Here is a 10,286-nt window from a genome sequence, read left to right as displayed (position 1 = left end):
CTCTTTTAAAATGGTGATAAGACTTGTCTTGTTCATTCATGTGGGAAGAATGTTCTCAAAATGAGCACTGGATGTAGACTTAGAGGATTCTGGTTCATATCCTGGCTCTGGTAATTACTGTTGGTGTGACTACAGAAGTCAATTCTCCTCTCTGGTCCTCCTTTGTTTTCGTTCTAAAATGAGAAGGTTGGACACAATGGCCTCATTCTGAGGTCCCCTTCCAGCGCTATATCTATGATCCCATGGTGATGCTGGGCAAGTTACTTAATCTTTCTGTGCCTCCATGTCCTCAAGCAGAAGTTAGGGCTCAAAATGGTGGTATATGATGGTGATGGAATACTATTGTGCTATAAGGAATGATGAATTGATTGATTTCTATAAGAACTAGAAAGACCTCCAAGAACTGATGTGGAATGAAATAAGAAGAACCAGGAGAACATTATACAAAGCAAGTAAAACACTGGGGAACAATACAGTGTAATGGACTTTGCTACTAATAGTAATGCAATGATCCAGGACAACTCTGAGGGACATGTGAAAAAGAATACTACCCACAATTAAAGAAAGAATTGTGGGAGTAGAAATACAAAAGAAAACATATGACTTATCACTTGTTTTTATGGGTATATGATTTGGGGTTTTGGTTTTAAAAGATGACTCTATTACAGAAATGAATAATATGGAAATGATAATATATGCATAAGCAAGTAAAATTGCTTGTCAACTCTGGAAAGGGGAGGGAAGGATGGAGGGAGACAACATGAATCATGTAACTATGGAAAAAATTTTAAATAAAATTTAAAATAATAATATAAAAATGAAGTTGGGGCTAAGAACAGAGAGACTACGAGAAGGCATCTTTAAAAGTTTGCCTAGGGCAAGTACGTCCTGCCCCCCATCTCCTAACCCTGCTAAGTCCTTCTAGAGAAGTCAAAGGGCATCTATGTAGTTCACCATTTTGTCCATTTTCCACAGCAAATTACCTTCTTCTATCCCCAGTGAAATAGAAACCAACAGATTCAGCAAGCTAGACCTCCTCTCAAAGTCATCAGGTGGCTTCAAGGGTATGCTTGAAAGTGCCACTTAGAATTATTTTTCCTTGTGAGCAGATGCATAAATGGAGGAATTCTTTGAGTCATGGCTGAAAAAGAAGTTAGTAGCCATTTTGAGGTAAACTATTCATAAAAGGTACTCCCTAGGACCAGGGTTTTGGAGATAAATACACATTTGACAAGAACAACATTCAGATACTTATCAAATAACAGTTGTCATTTGTTCCTATGGTTGGAAAATCAATGTGCACAGGCCAAGGACATCAAGTTCCTGATTGATAATACAATTCTGCTTCATTAATACCCAGCTGATGCTGTTAATATTCCAGAAGCTTCCTAGGAAGCATGAGCTGCAACTCAGGGGTTTTTAAAAAAAGGTTTGAGAATATTGATACACTTATCCGCCAAGAGCCTGCTTATTGGAGAACAGTTAAGTCAGTGAGGAACCATTTGAGAGAGATGGCTGCCATTGATGACTAAATGCTCCTCCTGTACCTAATTCTTCAGACCAGGGGTCGGCAACGTGTGGCTCTCGAGCCATATCTGGCTCTTTTGAGGGCCAGATAGGGCTCTTTCTGCAGGACCCATAAAGTCCATTTTTTTTCAGGCGCTGCTACAGGAGCGGCACTGTGAGCACTGTACGGCTCTCAAGAAATTACATTTTTAAAAATGTGGCGTTTATAGCTCTCACGGCCAAAAAGGTTGCTGACCTCTGCTTCAGACAGTTGAAGACCTTGAAAGGGCATGGATTTCAGAGGACAGATCCGGAGCACTATGATTCATGCAGGGCACACTAGCACTCAAGAAGAGCCCACTGGTCGTAGGCTTTATATGTCTGGTCAAATCAGCAGTGACTGCAAGGTCACAGGACTTACCTTTGAATCCCAGCTCTACTACTCTTTATCTATGTGTTACCTTGGTCAAGTTAACCTCTTGATTCTTAGTGTCTTCATACATAAAATGAAGGAGTTAGACTATGTGACCTTTAAGATACCCTCCCAGATGCAGATCTAGGATTCTCATTATTGCTCATTATTCCTTTGTTTCCAGGCACTGTATACAGAAGATAGCCTGATTTCAACCACTGAGAAAAGAGAAGGGTCCTTAGGACAGAGATTCTTAATAATTTTTGTGTCTCTGATCCTTTTGTCAGTTTGGGGGAAACTATGAACTCCTTGGAATAATTTTTAAAGCATAAAATAAAATACCTAAGGCTAGAAAGGAAATCAATCATACTGAAATTCAGATATCCAAATACCAAAAAAAAATTTCACATACCCAAGGATAAGAACTTCTAGCTTAGAAGATTGAAAATTGAGTTTTACTTCCCAAAAGTTGAAGACATGGTTTTCCATCTTCTATTTCCTAGCTACAGTACTATAGGCAAGCCAATCCCCACCCCCAAGTCTCAGTTTCCTTACATGTAAAATGGGTATAATAATCTTTTCTTTACCCATCTCATTTGGTTGTTGAGGAGTAGACTAGATAAAAATAATGGACATGAACTCCCTTTCGTTCATTTATTGGACCAAGATTCATTAAGTACTTATTGTATGGAACAGAGCACTAGGCAAGACCCTATGAGACACATGGAACTGAGATAAGACACTTCCCTGCCCTCATGGAGATCATAGCCTGTGAAGGGTCTGGGAATGGGGGATGAGTGTTTTATAACATAGACCCAGTTATAATACACAATATTACATAGTATTGGTTGCTAGAACACACCCTCTTCCTCTTTTCCTAATGTCCCTACTAAAGAAACCCAGTCTACTGGAGTGAAAATCATCTTTCCACCACGATATCAAGTCCATTCTCTTGTTTGTCTCCTCTCAAGTTCCCATCTAGTTCTGCTCTTCCCTCCCATTGTGGTCTCTGTAATCTTCCTACTCATCTATCACTGATACATCTCCCTTTTTTCTCACACTGCTTCCATCTTCTGATGCTCACAGAGACCTGAAACATCTCATCCTTCAAGGATCATTCTTTCTAGATAAGTCACCCTATCTTAACACTATTTATTAACCAGTCCTAGGTTACTCTTATTTCCTTTTCAAGGAGTTCAGTACTGGGCTCACAATCTTCTCTTGCCTCTGACCTTCACCCTTATGCCTGAGGACTTTAATATACATGCTAATGTCTTCCCCGACACCCTGGTCATTACTTGGTTCATAAGTTACTTCAGTTTCCATGACCTATACCTTTATTCTATCTCAGCCATACAATGGAGCTCGAAATGTAGGGCTAGAAAGTATCTTGGAAACCATTTAGTCAGGTCTCTTCATTTTATAGAAGAAGAAACAAGGCATAGGCAAGTAAAATAACATACCCATAGTCACATATATAGGATCCAAGATCCAAAGCTGGAAGGGACCTCAGAGACCATTTAGTCCAACTCCTTCATCTTGTAATCATAAGGATCATACCTCTAGAACTGAAAGGGAAATCAGAGACCATCTGATCCAACTCTTTCTTTTTACAGAGGAGAAAATTGGGGCCCATGGAGATGATTTGATTTATCCTATATCACATGGGTAATATATCAGAGGAAGGATTTGAATCCAAGTCCTCTGACTCCAAAGCCTGTGTGTGCTCTTTCCCTTCTATCATGAGGCCTCCACTCTTGACCTCACTGTTACTCATAAGCATTCCATTTCGATGATCAAGAACTCTGAAATTCTCTATCTAATGATGCCCTCCAGTCTTCTATTTTCCCCTGTTCTTCACTCCTTCTAGTTTTATTCTTTACCTTCTAGTCCTTCCAACCCTAAGGCCTTTGCTCTAGATTCACTTTCTTCCCTTCTCAGTTCCAACTCTAGAGTTAAATTATACACTGTTGTCTATGTTCAAATCCATTACAATCCTGTCCTGTTGCTATTCAGCTTTGCTATGCCAATCTCCAGCCTGGGATTAGTACTACCATTGGCCTTCTTAGCTGCATTCACGTGTTTCTGAGTGGTGACAGAGAAAGTTATACTGTACAATCATGCTGCCTAGGTTGATTTCATATTTCTTATATCTAATCTCAAGTAGGCCTTCACTGCAACAAAGCCTACTCGATTGTCCTACCCACAATGATTGTTCAAATCTTCTCCTCTCTCCTCAAGCCTCCTACACCACATCCTCTTTTAACCCTACCTGTCAAGAGAGGATCTTATGGAGAAAATAGACACCATTAACCCTGAGATACTTCTTCTCCTCTGTCCTCAAACCTTAACATCACCCCTTCTCCTCTTTTCCTTTCTACAAATCATGATAAAGAGGTGACCTTTCCCTCAAAAGCCAAACATTTTACCTGACCATGATCCCATTTCATTCTGTCTGATTAGTAGCTCTAAAATCATCCCCTCTCTATTTAAATGTAAACCTCTATCTTACCTCTTTCTCTGCTGCCTAAATATGCCCAAGTCTTGCTATATTTAAAAAACCTTTCCTCAAATCTACTTGAAATCACCTTGTGATATCATCTGTCTTTCTAGTCAAACTCTTAGAAAGCTGAACCGACACGCATTGCATCAATTTCTTCTCCTCTTTATCATTTCTTAACTGCTCGCAATCTGTATTCCAGCCAAATCACTCAAACAAAACTGCTCTCCCCAAAGTAACTCATGACCTCTTCATTGCCAAATCTACTGGTTTCTTTTGGGATCTCTTATTTCTTGTTTTCTAACCCTACCTTCTATCTTATCAATTCTAAGCCAGAAGAACAGTAAGGGCTAGGCAATTGGGATTAAGTGACTTGTCCACAGTCACACAAATAGGAGTTATCTAAGACCAGATTTGAACCCAGGCCCTCCTGACTGCAGGCCTGGCACTCTGTCCACTGTGCTACCTAACTGCCCCAAATCTCATACCTTATGATTTCTCTGTACCATGTGACACCTCCTCTTGAATATTCTCTTTTCCCTGTTTCCATGACACTGTTCCCTATAGGTTGTTCTCCTAACTGTATGTCTGACCTTTACTCTCAATCTCCATTGAAATATCATCACCCATATTCTACCCCTCCATATAAGTGTAGATCAAGGTTCTGTGCTGAGGGAAGGAAAGAAGAAGGGAATAAACAATTATATAGTATATACTATGTGATAGGCACTGATCATTTGATCTTCACATTATCCCTTCAAAATAGGTGCTGTTGGGGGTAGCTGGGTGGTTCAGTGGATTGAGATCCAGGCCTAAAAACAGGAGGTCCTGGGTTCCAATCTGACCTCAGACACTTCCTAGCTGTGTGACCCTGGGAAAGTCACTTAATTTCCATTGCCTAGTCCTTACTGCTCTTCTGCCTTAGAATCAATACACAGCCTTGATTCTAAAATGGAAAGTAAGTTTTTTTAAATAGGTGTTGTTATTATCTCCATTTTACAGGTAAGGAAATAGAGGCAAACAAGTTACTGAACTTGCTCAGGTTACATAGCTAGCTAGTAACTATGACTTGATCTGATCTTAAGTCTTCCTGACTCTAAGCCCAACATTATCAACTTTGCCACCTAATTGTTTCTTCTATCCTAGAGGAGCTAGGCCTTCCCCTCTTATTTCTCCATACTATTTCACTTGATAACCTCAACAGCTCTCATTAGTTCAACTGTCTTCCCTATATGATTCCCAGATACATATATCTAACCTTGGTCTTCCTCCTTAGTTCCAGTCCTGTAACAACAATCGGATACTCTGTGAACATCTGAACTCAACATATGCTGGTGGGGGGGGGTGCTTACCAGCAGTTCAGGTTCCCCTTGGGGGTGGGACAGTTAAGCAATGCATGAAATAGAACAGCCAGAACCATAGTAAGCTTGCAGAAAGCTGTTCTGATCTACCATCCTCTAATTTTAATTTTTATACCTTTTTCTTAAGATTACATACATGCTGGCATGATTTCCATTCCCACCATACATCTTTTTTGAAGACAATGTATTAAGTCATACTTTTTATTCTCCAGTAGCTTTTCCATATTTTTCAAAGTGTGTTTGACATATCTCTTGGGCTACAGTGGTAGGAAAGTACAGGAGACAATTTCTACATTTATCATTTAATTGTTCTTTTATGTTAAAGTACTATACCGAATTGGGGACTAGGGTGGGGGGAAACTTGGAGACTATTCTGGCCTGTTTTTGCAGGCACCTGTGTATGGGAACCTAGTTAGGGTTTTAAAATCTTTAGCATTAACTCACTATTTGCTGGTTTGTTGTGGAGTGATTTCAGGGGAATTTCTGTATTACTGCATGTAAAGGTGGGAATTTCCTAGGAGTTTGTCGGGGGCCTGTAAGGGCTCTGCGATTAGGCTATAATTTTCCTCTATATGTTCCTGGGGTTGAATAGAGATATTGATTACAATAATTCCAATAAAGGGGAATATTAGTGAGAAAAGAGTCACATAGGGAATCTGAATGAAATCACCATCCTTCTGTCACTTGCTGCAGGGATTCCAGAGTTCATGTGGGGCTGTGCGAATGTCATGAACTTTGATGGCTTCCCGCAAACATATACAAAAGAGAAAACACTGTCTTCTCCCTAACATATTCCTCCTTTGAACTTTTCTATTTTTGTTGAGGGTATCATCAATCTTCCAGGCACCTAGATTTACAATGTTGGAGTCATCTCTGGCACTTTTCCTCCTTATTCCTTTATTCAATGAGTAACCATGTCTTATTCATGTCTCTATAACATACATTCCCTTCTTTCCACTAACATGCCACCACTATAGTTCAGGCTCTCATTGTCTCTCAACTCTAACTGATCTGACTGCTTTCAGTCTCCCCTCACTTTCTTGATGAAACTACCAACTTAATATTCCTAAAGCCCAGGTTTCACCATGCCATTTCCTTATTCAGGAAGTTCCAGTGGCTATTTACAGTCTCTAGGATATTAAAAATTCAACATTTCCAAGATATGACTCATTTTATTTCTCCCTACACCAATGCCTATTCTGAGTTGCTCTATCCCCATCAAGTGCACCACCATCATTCTAGTCACCCATTTTCACAAACTTACTCTCCTTAACTTCCCATATCTAATAATTTACCAAATCTTGTAATTTCTCTTTCTACAACATCTGTCATTTTTGTCCTCTTCACTACCTTCACAGACACCAAACTTAGTTCCTAACATCCCAGGCCTTTATTATCTCCTGTCCATACACTTATAATAGACACCTAAGTAGTTGCATTGCCTCAAGTTTCTACTTACTCCAATCCATGTCCCACATAGCTGCCAAAGTGTCACCCTCTTCCTCAACAAGCTATAGTGGCTTCCAGTTACTTCTCCATTTACCACCTACACTCATCCTGTCTACCCTTATAACATAATTCTGTCCTTTGTGTACACTATGCACCATCTAAACCATTTTGATGTTTTTCATGTGACTCATCTCCATCTCTGTGTCTTTGCATTAATTGTTCTCCATGGGGTCTTTTTGTGTCTACCTCAAAGAAACTCAAGTTTTCTTCAAAGCTCAGATCATGCATGACCTTCTACATATAGCCTGCCCTCATCCATTCAGCCAATATTAATTACTTCCCAAATTTTTGGCTATATGCATGCAAGTTCCTCAAGCACAGGAACTATTTCACTTTTTTCTTTATATCCTCAGAATTTGCACAGTGCTTGACATATGGTAGGTGTTTAATAAATGTCTGTTGGTTGTTTGATTCAACTTTTCCATTTGCCTGTCTCCAAATATTTTAAACTTTCCTCAAATCTTTTTTTTATTAAATTTTATTTTTTAATTTAATTTAATTGATTAATTAAGAAAATTTTTCCATGGTTACATGATTCATGTTCTTTCCCTCTCCTCACACCCCCTCCCATAAACAACATGCAATCCCACTGGGTTTTACATGTGTCATTGATCAAGATCTATTTCCATATTATTAATATTTGCACTAGGGTGATCATTTAGAGTCTACATTCCCAATCACATCACCACCGACCCATGTGATCAAACAGTTGTTTTTCTTCTGTGTTTCTACTCCCACAGTTCTTTCTCTAGATGTGGATAATGTTCTTCTTCATAAGTCCCTCAGAAACGTCCTGGATCCTTGCATTGCTGCTAATAGAGAAGTCCATTATGTTTGATTGTACCACAGTGTATCAGTCTCTGTATACAATGTTCTCCTGGTTCTGCTCCTTTTACTCTGCATCAATTCCTGGAGGTCATTCCAATTCACATGGAATTCCCCCAGTTCATTATTCCTTTTAGCACAATAGTATTCCATCACCAACAGATACCACAATTTGTTCAGCCATTCCCCAATCAAAGGGCATCCCCTCATTTTCCAATTTTTTGCCACCACAAAGAAGCAGCTATACATATTTTTCTAAAAGTCTTTTTCCTTATTATCTCTTTGGGGTAAAAACCCAGCAGTGGTATGGCTGGATCAAAGGGCAGGCAGTCTTTTAAAGCCCTTTGGGCATAGATCCAAATTGTCATCCAGAATGGTTGGATCAATTCACAACTCCACCAGCAATGTATTAATGTCCCTATTTTGCCACATCTCCTCCCACATTTATTACTTTCCTTTGCTGTCATATTAACCAATCTGTTAGGTATGAGGTGTTATCTCAGAGTTGTTTTGATTTGCATTTCTCTAATTATAAGAGATTTTTTCCTCAAATCTTTAGCCGCTTGGATCTTTTTGCTCCTTAATAATCTTTCTTGATTCTTTCTTTTACTTTACATATCTAAAATAACAATGAAACAGTGTATAATCATAAGAGAATGATTTCATTACTTATGTCTTTTCCTAACCATCATTGTTATTTACATTTTTTGTGTTTCTGCTGTTTAAGGTGTTTATAGAATGATCAGCTTACTTCTAGGTTTTTGTTTTTATTTTTTTTGAATTTGCAGAAATGTCTCAAGTTTGTCTCTTTGTTTTTAAGACTATCTTTTTTCCATTGATGCTTAGGCTTAGGTCTTTAGCATATGTTCTTTTTGGTTGTAACTTTGCATTCTGGAATATGCTATTCCATTCTTTCCTTTGATTTCTTATGGTTGAAGAATAATCTTATATTATTTTAATTGCCTTTCCTTCACAAGAGAAAATTTTTTCTCCTGCTTTGTTACAAAATTTCTGGTTTGTTGATGAATTCATAAAATTAACTACTATAAACTTTGTATTTTTTAAGCCCTTACCTTCAGTCCTAGCATTAATTTTAAGATAAAAGGTCAACATGCATTAGGCAAATAAGGTTAAGTGACTGCCCAGGGTCACATAGCTAAGAAATGTTTGAGGCTGTATTTGAACTCAGTTTTTCCCAATTCCAGGCCTGGTGCCCTATGCATTGTGCCACCTAGCTGCTTCTAATCCTTGGGATTTTAAGTATGTTTTTATGGTGGTTATCTGTGGATTTGATTGATCAGTGTTTTTCCCCCATGAGCAAAAAATTGAGCCAATTTTCTTACATTTTCCCTAGAGAATATTAGAACTATTCAATTATAAGAGGAGTCCCTGTTTATTCTTTTATCACCCCTTCAATTGTCAAATACCAATGAAGACTTGGAACACAAAATGAGATATGACTGTATAGACAAGATTTGCCTAATGTCAATTCTCATCAGTGGCTACTGACAATCAATATATTTGCCAACTCTTATTCCCCTCTGTCCCACACAAATACAAAAAAAAAGCATATCCTTGTAAGGGAACTCTCTAGGGAAAAGGACATATGACACTTGCCTATAAAGCTGGGCCAGAAGAAAATGAAAATAGGAACAACTCAAGAGGGAGATGGCACCAGAATAAAGAAATCCTAAAGAACAGAGCCAAACATGATTTTTCTTGTACCAAAATCAGTCAATCAATTCCAAAGATGATGACAACAACAACTATAACTAACACATATAGTGAATTAAGGTTTGCAAAGAATTTTTACACATATGTACTCATTTGATCTTCATAATAATTGTATGAAGGAAATACTATTATTTCCATTTTAAAGCTGAGGAGAGTTGAGCTACCAAGAGTCTGAAGTGATATTTGTTTTTTTTGTTTTTTTAACATTTATTAATATTCATTTTTAACATGGTTACATGATTCATGCTCCTCCTTTCCCCTTCAACCCCACCTCCGGCACCCCCCAACCCATGGCCGATGCGCATTTCCACTAGTTTTGTCATGTGTCCTTGATCAAGACCTATTTCCAAATTGTTGGTAGTTGCATTGGTGTGGTAGTTTTGAGTCCACACCCTCAATCATGTCCACCCCGACCCATGCGTTCAAGCAGTTCTTTTTC

Source organism: Gracilinanus agilis, chromosome X, assembly GCF_016433145.1.
Source record: "Gracilinanus agilis isolate LMUSP501 chromosome X, AgileGrace, whole genome shotgun sequence".
NCBI lineage: Eukaryota > Metazoa > Chordata > Mammalia > Didelphimorphia > Didelphidae > Gracilinanus > Gracilinanus agilis.
Note: the sequence above shows the minus strand (reverse complement) of the source record.